Source organism: Bos indicus x Bos taurus, chromosome 14 (assembly GCF_003369695.1).
Source record: "Bos indicus x Bos taurus breed Angus x Brahman F1 hybrid chromosome 14, Bos_hybrid_MaternalHap_v2.0, whole genome shotgun sequence".
Taxonomy (NCBI): Eukaryota; Metazoa; Chordata; class Mammalia; order Artiodactyla; family Bovidae; genus Bos; species Bos indicus x Bos taurus.
The window spans coordinates 22,983,812-22,997,406 of record NC_040089.1 but is presented as its reverse complement, the minus strand read 5'-3'; the positions used below and the strand labels follow the sequence as shown (position 1 = coordinate 22,997,406).

Genomic DNA, 13,595 nt, shown 5'->3' with positions numbered 1-13,595 from the left:
CCAACTCTTTCCTAGTTCCAGGGTGCTGGCTTCTGCCCCACAGTGGCCTCAGCTAAGCTATAAATACTCCAAAAGGCAGAGCCTGTGGCAGCTTCTGAAATGCTCTTTTCAGCTGGTGACCAAGAGGAGAATGATCATCCTGTTAACTATCAAAACCGATCCCCACGTCGCCGAGAGAAACCCTGAGCAACATTACGTAATGTCTAAATTTAAACTCTGTCTCCATTCCAAAGGCTCCCCATCGCCCCCTCCAGACCCACTTCTTTTCTTCCTTTCTCCCTTCTCACTCTTTGTGTGTATGAAGCTGGTCAAATGCATCATCTCTGTGACCCTGTCCTGGCCTCTGGCCTCCCTGCCTTTCCCCCTGCTTCACATGCTCAGGGCAGCTCTTTATGACAGGACTACAATTTCCTTCCTCACTGGCCCTTAATCTAAGGAGTTCAATTGAAAATGAGAACTAGCTGACTGAAGTAAGCAAAGGAGACAAATTAGTGAGACAATTCAGTGGACAATTAAGAATATTCAGATGGGTCAGCATGACATCACAGAAACTTGGATGGTGTAGACACAGCTAGCAAACACAAGGAAAATGGCTGTCTGAGGAGGCCTTATAAATAGCTGTGAAAAGAAGAGAAGTGAAAAGCAGAGGAGAAAAGGAAAGATATAAGCATCTGAATGCAGAGTTCCAAAGAATAGCAAGAAGAGATAAGAAAGCCTTCCTCAGCAATCAATGCAAAGAAATAGAGGAAAACAACAGAATGGGAAAGACTAGAGATCTCTTCAACAAAATTAGAGATACCAAGGGAACATTTCATGTAAAGATGGGTTCAATAAAGGACAGAAATGGTATGGACCTAACAGACGTAGAAGATATTAAGAAGGGGTAGCAAGAATACACAGGAGACCTGTACAAAAAAGATCTTCACGACCCAGATAATTATGATGGTGTGATCATTCACCTAAAGCCAGACATCCTGGAATGTGAAGTCAAGTGGGGCTTAGGAAGCATCACTATGAACAAAGCTAGTGGAGGTGATGGAATTCCAGTTGAGCTATTTCAAATCCTGGAAGATGATGCTGTGAAAGTGTTGTACTCAATATGCCAGCAAATTTGGAAAACTCAGCAGTGGCCACAGGACTGGAAAAGGTCAGTTTTCATTCCAATCCCAAAGAAAAGCAATGCCAAAGAATGCTCAAACTACCACACAATTGCACTCATCTCACACGCTAGTAAAGTAATGTTTAAATTCTCCAAGCCGGGCTTCAGCAATATGTGAACCGTGAACTTCCAGATGTTCAAGCTGGTTTTAGAAAAGGCAGAGGAACCAGAGATCAGATTGCCTACATCTGCTGGATCACCAAAAAAGCAAGAGGGTTCCAGAAAAACATCCATTTCTGCTTTCTTGCCTATGCCAAAGCCTTTGACTGTGTGGATCACAATAAACTATGGAAAATTCTTCAAGAGATGGGGATACCAGACCACCTGACCTGCCTCTTGAGAAACCTATATGTAGGTCAGGAAGCAACAGTTACAACTGGACATGGAACAACAAACTGGTTCCAAATAGGAAAAGGAGTATGTCAAGGCTGCATATTGTCACCCTACTTATTTAACTTATATGCAGAGTACATCATGAGAAACACTGGGCTGGAAGAAGCACAAGCTAGAATCAAGATTGCCGGGAGAAATATCAATAACCTCAGATATGCAGATGACACCACCCTTATGGCAGAAAGTGAAGAGGAACTAAAAAGCCTCTTGTTGAAAGTGAAAGTGGAGAGTGAAAAAGTTGGTTTAAAGTTCAACATTCAGAAAACAAAGATCATGGCATCTGATCCCATCACTTCACGGCAAATAGATGGGGAAACAGTGGAAACAGTGTCAGTGTCTGGGGGCTCCAAAATCACTGCAGATGGTGATTGCAGTCATGAAATTAAAAGACGTTTACTCCTTGGAAGGAAAGTTATGACCAACCTAGATAGCATATTGAAAACAGAGACATTACTTTGCCAACAAAGGTCCGTCTAGTCAAGGCTATGGTTTTTCCAATGGTCATGTATGGATCTGAGAGTTGGACTGTGAAGAAAGCTCAGTGCCGAAGAATTGATGCTTTTGAACTGTGGCGTTGGAGAAGACTCTTGAGAGTCCCTTGGACTGCAAGGAGATCCAACCAGGCCATTCTGAAGGAGATCAATCCTGGGTGTTCTTTGGAAGGACTGATGCTGAAGCTGAAACTCCAATACTTTGTCTACCTCATGCGAAGAGCTGACTCATTGGAAAAGACTCTGATGCTGGGAGGGCTTGGGGGCAGGAGGAGAAGGGGACGACAGAGAATGAGATGGCTGGATGGCATCACCGACTCGATGGACACGAGGCTGAGTGAACTCTGGGAGTTGGTGATGGACAGGGAGCCCTGGCATGCTGCAATTCATTGGGTGGCAAAGAGTCGGACACGACTGAGCAACTGAACTGAACATAACTGAGATCCAAGACAAGGGACACAGCCTATTATTCAACTAATTTAATTATGAACTTTTTCTCAGCAAAAACTAAATAGGGCTCTGTCTTAGGGGGGACAAAAGTTAAATAGATTCCTGACCAGTTTCTTTTGACTGCCATCTAGTTAAGCCACAGGAGTATTCATCTTATTTGTACTTGTGTCACCAACATTACCTGCATTCTCAAGAATTTAAGTGTTAATAATAGGAAAGAAAAATCTCTGAGCAGGAAAGCCCATTCACTGCTAAGGACTCTTTTCTAGGTCAAAGCCAAGGCTATGTATCAGCTTTGAGAACTAACTCACCAACTTTAATGCAGCTGCACATAATTTTAATTTTCCTGGTTTGGGTTTTGATTGCGAAAAGAAATAAAGAAAAAATTTTCATTATTTCAAAGACACTATAAATTATAATCTTCTGAAAGTGAAAGTAGCTTAGTCGTGCCCAACTCTTTGCAACATCATGGACTATACAGTCTGTGGAATTCTCCAGGCCAGAATACTGGAGTGGGAAGCCTTTCCCTTCTCCAGGGGATCTTCCCAACTCAGAGACTGAACCAGGTCTCCCGCATTGCAGGTGGATTCTTTATCAGCTGAACCACCAGGGAAGCCCAAGAATACTGGAATGTGTAGCCTATCCCTTCTCCAGCGGGTATTCCTGACCCAGGAATCAAACTGGAGTCCTTTGCATTGCAGACAGATTCTTTACCAACTGAGCTATGAGGGAAGCCCGTATATATATAATCCTCTAGATAATTAAATTGGATAGAATTCAGCATGGTTTGTTGGGGCAGGGTTAGGGGTGGTTCAAGACAGAATTTAAGACTTTCACTTTGTCATATATTTTACATTCTTTGACCTGGTGGTTTAACTGTGACTTAAATGAGAAAGTGTCACATTACATTCCAGGACTAGACACGAGACATTCTTCTTACCAAGGAGACAGAGATCCTCAGTCCCTGGTCAAGCTAAGCTCTGGTCATTCTTAAGAAAAAGAAGCTATGTACCTCTGTGCAATGTTTTCTTCTCAAACCCAAACCTTTTAAAATACATACATCAGAGCTCTTGTACTTAAGAAACCACGTGTTTGTGCACTAGTGCTCGTAACTACTGTTACGTGGACCAGTGCGCCTGGAATGTCCCTCCTCCCTTTTCAGTAGGTTAGAGAAACCAGGAACGAGAACCCAAGGCCACCAGAAGTCCCAACCCTTGTCCCTTCCCCCTACAGCCCTGTCCTGCAGAGTCAATCACAGCTAGGACTCCACAAAGGTCAAAAGTCTTGGTTCACAGATACAGTGGCTTTAATTTTCCTGGTTTATGTCATTCATCTGGTTATAGTCCCCTCTTTGGGCACAGCTTCATATTTATGCCACAGCTTCATAATTATGGAATTATAGAATAAACAAGATAGGAGCAAAGTACCAAAGCCTGAAGAATTTGTAGTTTTACTTCTTGCCCACCACTGGTCATGTGTTGACCTGCCATCGCATGTTCCAGAGATTCTTCCAAAGTCTAGATGTCAATGCTCTAGGAAAGACTATGGTTCTAGCCAAGTACACTGGTTGAGAAGAATGAGGAAGGGATAAGCAGTCTCCTGCCTCCCGCCTCTTCAGAACAGAAGTTTCACAACAATAGGCAAAGCCCCTCCATCCTGCATCACCACATCCAGGACTTGCCAAAGTCATACCTCCTGCTTTTGATATTCTGGAATTAATTCAGTTTGTCATTGAAGAGTCTAGAGACTCCGTAAAGCATGAAAATTAAATCTGAATCATGAGCTTCAGCATAAAACAGGATGTTCCTCATAATTAAAAGAAAAAAAGAGGGTATTAGATCTCTTCCCTCCAGGTCTTTAAAAATCGAGGAGAAATGCCTCCCTTTCAGTGTTCTCTGCTCATGCTTGAAGCTGGTCTAGCCAACTTCTCCAAACTCCTACTTACGGGATTTTAAGCAATCGGATGGGGTGCTTTGTTTGGTTATTTTATGATCAGAATTTTTTTTTTTCAAATAAAGCTTGTCTCTTCTAATGAAAACAGATGTTAATTGAAGCTGTAAGATATAAAATGAAACAGATGTAAATTGATTTTCTTATATATCTGTTCCACATTCACTGGGACATACGCTGAAAAATAGATGTTTGGATTTAAAGATGCCTAGAATCCACTTTAATGATACTCATGAATATATTTAATGCTGGCACCTATCAAATTGTCTTGCCCTTGACTTCGGGAAAGTGCTTGGGGTTATTTTCCAAGATAGCATTTGGTTGTGTGGAATATAGCGGCTTCTCCTTCTATGCGATGATTCTCTCTAAACGTGCGACAACTTCTAACCCAGAGGCACATGCGAAGTGTTGGCCTTCTTCCCCTGGTCAGCATCTCACTACCCATTTCCTATCTTTTCCTCAACTCTCTCCTTTAGAAACTAATAAGCAAAGACCATCACTGAGGATATTTGAGGTTCTCAACCCAAAAAAAAGAGAAAAATTATTTTAAGCCTGCTTTACATTATCTTTTTAAATTTTATTTTATTATTGGAGTATAATTGCTTTACGAGGTTGTGTTAGTTTCTGCTAATAAAGTGAATCAGCTGAACCACTGGGGAACTTTGCTAAGTTACAGAGGTGTTTTAGGAGGGCTCCCAGGGGAAGTCTGGCTTTTCCTCGGGAATTTCAGTCCTTTTTTCAAAGCAAGTGAGGAATGCAAATTCCAGACTCCTGCTGCTGCTAAGTTGCTTCAGTTGTGTCCAACTCTGTGCGACCCCATAGACAGCAGCCCACCAGGCTCCCCTGTCCCTGGGATTCTCCAGGCAAGAACACTGGAGTGGGTTGCCATTTCCTTCTCCAATGCATGAAAGTGAAAAGTGAAAGTGAAGTTGCTCAGTCATGTCCAATTTAGTGACCCCATGGACTGCAGCCTATCAGGCTCCTCCATCCATGGGGTTTTCCAGGCAAGAGTACTGGAGTGGGGTGCCATTGCCTTCTCCATTCCAGACTCCTAGACCACTCAAAATCAAATCACTTTGCAGAACATAAGAGGTACATCAAAAACACTGTCACCTTAGATCACATTTCATGCTTGTGGTGGCTCAGGTTACAATGTCCTTCCATTGTTCACATTCCCAAAACATCAGCTTTATTTCACAGCTTACCCAGACAATAAAAATAAACCTAAGATAATATTTATACATTACCAACTAAGCCTAAAACTCCGTCCCCCCAAAATCTAAATTAGTGACAACGCCTTTGTTTCACAAATAGACCTGCTTCCAATAATGAAACTATAAAAACTCCACCAGACCACTGGAGTGGACCCATCAGCCAAATTGAAGGCATCCTGATCTACAGCTGACAAGGTTTATGGGATGAAAATATATAAATAGATGGCCCTGTTCTTAAGGACTTCACAAGGCAAATGTACCTTCACAGGCATACATGTAATTAAAAGTGTTTGTTTTAAAATCCAGACTAAATATGTTCCAGGTTCTTAAACAGCAAACACAACATCTTAAGTCAAAGTGCCTATCTATCACAACTAACTGAACGGTTGCTAAAATATCATGATCATTTTAAAGAGCTGCAGATGCTACCTCACATTTTATATAATCCATCAGCCAACAAAACAGTTACTGAACACTGTCTTGCTGCTGTTATTTTTTAGTCCCTAAGTCGTGTCCAAATCCTTTGTCATCCCCTCGACTGTAGCCCCTCCAGGCTCCTCTGTCCATGGGATTTCCCAGAAAAGAATACTGGAGTGGTTTGCCACTTCCTACTCCAGGGAATCTTCCTGACCCGGGGATAGAACCCGAGTCTTCTGCACTGCAGGCAGATTCTTTACCACTGAGCCACCTGGGGAGTCTAAATGCTCTATACAAGCCCCAGATTATGCCAAATATTGCTGGGTGAAGGGGCCCGGTTCTCAGATAGATCGCAAACACAAGAGCCAATAATTCTTTTAGGGAAATTACATTGTTAAAATGTTATGGTAATTTTAGTACCGGCGACTTTAAATAAATCTGTTCAGAAAAATGAGGAATCAGTATATTCCGCCTGCAGTATGAAGAGCAGCTTCATGGACAAAACGGGGTGTCTTTGAGCCTTAAAGGGAAGAAGGAAGTGAGAGGGCTGGGGGTAGAGAGCATGAGGGGTCGATTTCAAAAACAGTCACAGGAATGGGTGAAATATTCTTATTACTATTAGTTAATATTTATTGTTTAGCCACACCAGTCTAAGCTGCAGCATGTGAATTCTTGGCTGCAGCATGTGTTCAGTTGCTCAGTCGTGTCCAACTCTGAGGTTGAGAACAGAGTGGGTCGCCATTCCCTCCTGCAGGGGATCTTCTCGACCCAGGGATGGAACCCAGGTCTCCCACATTGCAGGCAGGTTCTTTACCATCTGAACCACCAAGGAAGACCCGATTATATATTAAACAAGCAAAATCAGCCGCTACTTCTTAATACAAATAATACCATTACGTGTGCCCTCTACACTAGACATTATTCTTTCATTCTAAGATCGAGTCTTCACTTTTCTACAGTTTCCTGTGAAGTGTCTGTGCCTGTTACCATCCAGTTTTGGATTATTATTTATTCAGATTTTAAAAAAATTTTGTTTCTAATTACATCATAATCCATTAAAGTACTTGAGAAAACATGTTATTTTTCTGATTTCTCTTTAACTTAATTGAACACCTTCATTGGAGTAGGTGCTCAAAATATAATTTGATTGGATAACAATGGACGATGGACATCATCACCTTAAAGGTAAAATTTAAGATGCCTTGACAGAGATTAAGAAGCGTGGAAGGAATTCCAGAAGTTCTCTTGTTTATCTTCTTCTTCCCCTTTCTCTCTCTACCTACTCACCATCCAATGTCACCAAATTTCTTTAGACGTTAGATAAATCTGACCTTTTTCTAGCAGATTCTCTGGATATCTTTGCAGGAATTGACATGAGAATCTAGTGTTAAAGATCTCTAAATAAAATGTTCTCATGGTAAGTTCAGCTCCAGGATTTAAACACCGTAGTTCTCAGAAATGTCTAGCTTCATCTTTTCTTCTGTGTTTAAGGCCACTTATAACTGTAACACACAGGAGAAGCCCAGGAGTATTGTTTAAAACTATTTTAGGAGCTCGAATTGTTTAAACTTTAGCTGAAAGGATTTAATAGGCTTTCTCGTTTCTTCATATAACTACCATTGTAAAGCCTTCATCTCTAATTAAAGAAACACAATTAATTTGTTAAAACACACTGGATTTACCCACTAAAAGGAAAAACTGCAATCCGTTTAATATCAGGGAACAAAAATCATGAAGACCTATGGAAGTGAATTATTCCAGTTATTATTAAGTAGCAAACTTTCTGATAACATGCCCAGCATAGGCTTTTAGACTGTTCTTAGAAGCATGACTTTTATATTAAACATACTACCCCACATACTACCCACTTGCTCAAAATGCTTAAACACATAACACTTTGCTCCTATGAGAAAGAAAATTAAAACTTATGGACTTTATTTTAAAGGCACAGGTTTACAGAAAGCCTTAGACCAGTAGTTAACCAGAGGAAATCCTTGATGGGTAAGTCATTTATCTCCAATCTGTAAGGGATGGGCCAATGAATATTTAGAAATTTTAGATTGTTCTGTCTGAAGGAAGGAAGGAACATCTTCCAATCCCAAACAAATTATCTACCGACTCCAGGCACATCCAATAATTATGCGCCAACTCTAAAATAAGTATGTAATCATACTGTGATTTGTTTGCAGTAAAAGCAAACTCTTGAGCATGTTGAGAGAAAAATCTAGACCAAAAAAAAAAGATGTATATCCAATCTCTTCTTTGAGGAGGCTTCCCATCTCTTAAGACAGGTGGGAATGAGCAGACAACAGGCAGTAAGTGCATGAGTAGCCCTGCCCAGCAGGCCTGGCATCAGAGAGGTATCCAAGAAGAGTGTGCCCAGATCCCTTGTCTGGCTCAACCAGCACATTTCCTTCACCTTGACTCTAAGCTTGCAAAAGAGTCCCCCAAAAATCTAAAGCTGATGCTGTGAGCATAGTGGGATCCATGGCAAACCTCAGCTGTGGCTTCACTCCCGTTCTTTGACAACTCAATTGCCCTTGGCTTCCCTTCACCAGCTCGTTTACACATGGCGGCCACAGAAAGTCATGCTGTCATTAGACAGTGCTGCTTGTTCTCAACTGAAGCAGAACAGTTAACATTACAGGTAGAGAAAGACTGAAGCTGTTGGTTCAGATAAGGTTTTTGGAAGATTTGCAAATTTCATTATTCCTACTCATTATTCACAAAATACTGAACAAATATTTATTGCTAGCTACTATGTAACAACTTTTATCAAATACAGAAACATTATAATGTAAGAGAGAGCATGAGATTTAGATTAGTGTTTTTCAAATTGTGCATCATAATTGATTTGCATAATCAATTAAGTACTTCATTATCATCATAAAAAAGGATATATTCTATTCCACGTATATTTATAATGGGGCTTCCCTGGTTTTAGAAAAGGCAGAGGAACCAGAGATCAAATTGCCAACATCCGCTGGATCATTAAAAAAGCAAGAGAGTTCCAGAAAAACATCTATTTCTGTTTTATTGACTATGCCAAAGCCTTTGACTGTGTGGTTCACAATAAACTGTGGAAAATTCTGAAAGAGATGGGAATCCCAGAGCACCTGACCTACCACTTGAGAAACTTATATGCAGGTCAGGAAGCAACAGTTAGAACTGGACATAGAACAACAGACTGGTTCCAAATAGGAAAAGGAGTACGTCAAGGCTGTATATTGTCACCCTGCTTATTTAACTTATATTCAGAATACATCATGAGTACATGAGTACATCATCAGTATGCTGGGCTGGAAGAAGCACAAGCTGGAATCAAGATTGCCAGGAGAAATATCAATAACCTCAGATATGCAGATGACACCACCCTTATGGCAGAAAGTGAAGAGGAACTAAAAAGCCTCTTGATGAAAGTGAAAGTGGAGAGTGAAAAAGTTGGCTTAAAGCTCAACATTCAGAAAATGAAGATCATGGCATCTGATCCCATCACTTCATGGCAAATAGATGGGGAAACGGTGGAAACAGTGTCAGACTTTATTTTTGGGGGCTCCAAAATCACTGCAGATGGTGACTGCAGCCATGAAATTAAAAGACACTTACTCCTTGGAAGGAAGGTTATGACCAACCTAGATAGCATATTCAAAAGCAGAGACATTACTTTGCCAACAAAGGTTCGTCTAGTCAAGGCTATGGTTTTTCCAGTGGTCATGTATGGATGTGAGGGTTGGACTGTGAAGAAAGCTGAGCACCGAAGAATTGAGCACTTTTGAACTATGGTGTTGGAGAACTCTTGAGAGTCCCTTGGACTGCAAAGAGATCCAACCAGTCCATTCTGGAGATCAGCCCTGGGATTTCTTTGGAGGGAATGATGCTAAAGCTGAAACTCCAGTACTTTGGCCACCTGATGCGAAGAGTTGACTCATTGGAAAAGACTCTGATGCTGGGAGGGATTGGGGGCAGGAGGAGAAGGGGATAACAGAGAATGAGATGGCTGGATGGCATCACTGACTCGATGGACATGAGTCTGAGTGAACTTCAGGAGTTAGTGATGGATAGGAAGGCCTGGAATCCTGCGATTCATGGGGTCACAAAGAGTTGGACACAACTGAGTGACTGAACTGAACTGAACTGAACTGGTGGCTCAGACAGTAAAGAATGCATCTGCAATGCAGGAGACTCGGATTTGATACCTGGGTTGGGAAGATCCCCTGGAGAAGGGAATGGCAACCCACTTCAGTATTCTTGCCTGGGAAATCCTATGGACAGAGAAACCTGGAGGGCTACAGTTCATGGGGTCCCAAAGAGTTGGACACAACTGAGCAACTAACAACACACACACACAATATATCCTAGTCCATGCACATGTGTGTATACGGTTTGCATCACACAAAGTAAATGTGACCATCATTTCATGAAATTTTCATTTCTAATTTACATGAATACATATATAGATACATGTAGATACACATGCATATATATAGAGAGATATATTAGACACATATCTGTATTTATCATGGCTATCTGTACTGAGTCACAATCTAAAATGTATTTTTTACTATGCACATTGTAAAAATTGAAAGAAAGAAAGACCATTCAAGATCCCTGCCACTAGGGTCCAAATAGCAGTTTCTCCACCTACTAGCTCCGTGCCTTCCAAGTTCTGTGTAGCTGGTACTCTCCATCTGCTAACTAGGGCTTGGCTTGTGAGAATTCCGATAAACCACCTGCAGTGCTCAATGCGGTACATATATATATGCTCTTTTAACAAAGGGAGTGAGATGATTTCACAAAGCTTCTTCATTTGGTACAAGAGCTTGCTGAGACAGGGTTACAGATGTAATTACCCAACTTACAAATGAAGAAAGTAAGGCTCAAAGACTGTAATCCCCTCCAAGTCAGGCCTTGGCCGATGAAGAGCAGTGAGAAAGCAGAATGCAGGTCTGTGATGTTCCATTACACCCCACTGCCTCTTTGCCAAGAAGACTACTCTACTGGAGGTTTGATAGCTGAATGAATGACCGAACAAGTGTAGATAACATTAGTTCAACTGTCTTTGTCTTCCTTTTAGTCTGTCCTTTCACAGGCTTTACCTGAAAGGAGTTATTTGCATGTGAATGTATTGACCTTTTAAAATCTTACTTTACTTTCAGAGTGCAAACTGGCTATTGTCATCTATCTAAACGTACACAAATAGCTTTGCATAATTTCAGAAATATCTTTGAATAAATATAACTAATTTTAAAAGAAGGCAAAGAAATGTCCCATTCCAAATAGCCATCCATCAAGCTTGCCTGGAAAACCCATGGACGGAGGAGCCTGGAAGGCTGCAGTCCATGGGGTCACTGAGGGTCGGACACGACTGAGTGACTTTACTTTCACTTTTCACTTTCATGCCTTGAAGTAGGAAATGGCAACCCACTCCAATGTTCTTGCCTGAAGAATCCCAGGGACAGGGGAGCCTGGTGGGCTGCCGTCTATGGGGTCGCACAGAGTCGGACATGACTGAAGTGACTTAGCAGCAAGCAGTGTTCACCGACTTTCTCTGCTAGAATTTGGGTAAACTGATCTGGACAGTTCAGTTCATCTGGGCAGCTCTTATTTGGGCAAAATTTTTATTGTATAATTGATACTGATATGTTTTAACAGTGTGGGGAAAGTATTTTTTCCCTAATCAGTTGTTTTCAAAAGTCTTTCACTTTTCAAATTTAGTAATTGAATAAACCTATTTTCTAAATTGATTTTAAGAGAAAAAAAAATCTATCTGGCAGGAAAATTTTTCTAAAACATCTAAAAAGTTGAATTTCTGAGTCTCAGGTCTCTACGGCTATTGTGGACTTTCTCACTTTCCAAGCAATCCATAACTGAACAGGCTCCAACAATTTTAACGTGGCTGCCTCTCTCAGAATGTCAAAATATCTCTTATAAATCTTCATCTCCATTATTTGTGCTTAAATATTCAGACAAAATTAAGAGCAACATAATTCCCTCTATCCATCTCTTCTTGTTAATTGATGACAGTTGCTGGGTGAGCAAACACCATCCATTATGTATCAAAATATCTCATTCAAGACTTTGACAACTTGGGCAAGTTAAGTACATTCTCAGTTTCCCTATGCCCTGGGGTGTTCACTTATTATACAGTCATCTTCAGCATCAGCTGCTACAAGAATCAGTCACTCTGCTTAGTCACAGACCCAGGTACCTCAGCGCATGGTCTCTATTCATGAACTGTTCTTTCACCCTCATCCATTACGTTAGCTGCTGAACCACATCACCACGGATAACACATTTAGGTCCTATAGAAGGGAATTTGGTGAATTGAATGGGAGCTGCATGTATGGGTCATGAACAGGTTCCTGCCTTGTGCCCGGAAGCCTGTTTATCCACTTGCTTCTGTGCAGGTGAAACACGTGCCCCCAGGTCTCCACGTGGGAGTTTAGTAAGTTGTACCTTCACCCTAGCACTTAACCCTTTACCCTTTAAAAAAACTTGGACATCCCTGGTGGCACAGTGGGCAAGAATCTGTCTGCCAATGCAGGGGACACCAGTTCGATCCCTGGTCTGGGAAGATTCCACATGCCAAGGAGCAACTAAGCCCATGCTGCCCAAAGACTGAAGCCTGAGTGCCTAGAGCCTGTGCTTCTCAACTAGAGAAGCCACTGCAATGAGAAACTCGCACAGCAAGAGAGTTCACTGCACCCCCAGTTGACTGCAACTAGAGAAAAATCCATGCAGAGCAGTGAAAACCCAGTACAACCAAAACTAAGTAAAAATAATTCTTTTAAAGGATCTCTTGCCTACCCCATCCTCTCCTTCTCCGTAAATCTGTGGCTATTTTCTGATAACCATTCTTGTTATTATGACTATGTATTTGAAGAAATGGAAGGAACAAGGCAGACAAGCTCTTTTTTTTTCCTGTTCAGGCTACATGAACCTCTCTCTTCCATCCCTCCCAAATGTGCTCCACCCCCCAAACGTGTCCAAACATGAGTACCTTCCAAGGTCCGGGCTGGTCACAGAGTCGCTTCTCATCCATAGGCTGAACCTCACCCAGGCAGGACCAAGCCTGACCGATGATCAGATATTTCCGGCCATCCTCACCCATCTTCGATGGCTCTAGTTCAAGTTGCACACCTGAGCACCCCAGTTTGGGGAATTGGACACCTGCCTTTCTCCTGAGCCTCCATCTCTTCCCTCTTCCTTTTACTACACTTCTGTTCTGATAACATACTGCATATGCCCGCCCTCCCATCTTACCCTTGAATCTGCCCACTCAAGGGCTCCTCTTGTGGCAGGCGCTGTCTACTACCACTAAGCTCCTTGAAGTGAATGGCCTGAACCCCCAGTTTCTGACAGCTGGTTCTAGCACAGAGGTTAATAACATGTCCCTAGAGTCAGGTACTCCTGGATCAGAAGTTTCACTTTGCTTATTGATGAAATGACCTTGGACAAGCCTTCAACTTATCTCTTTATAAAATGAGCAAGTGACAGCTTATATCATAGGGGTGATGAGAA

General features: G+C 41.7%; 1 protein-coding gene across 1 annotated transcript in view; it reads right to left on the bottom strand.

Annotated features, from left to right (window-relative positions):
* Positions 1-13,595, bottom strand: part of XKR4 (XK related 4) — a 315,520-nt gene that overhangs the window by 269,815 nt on the left and 32,110 nt on the right. The window lies entirely within an intron of this gene.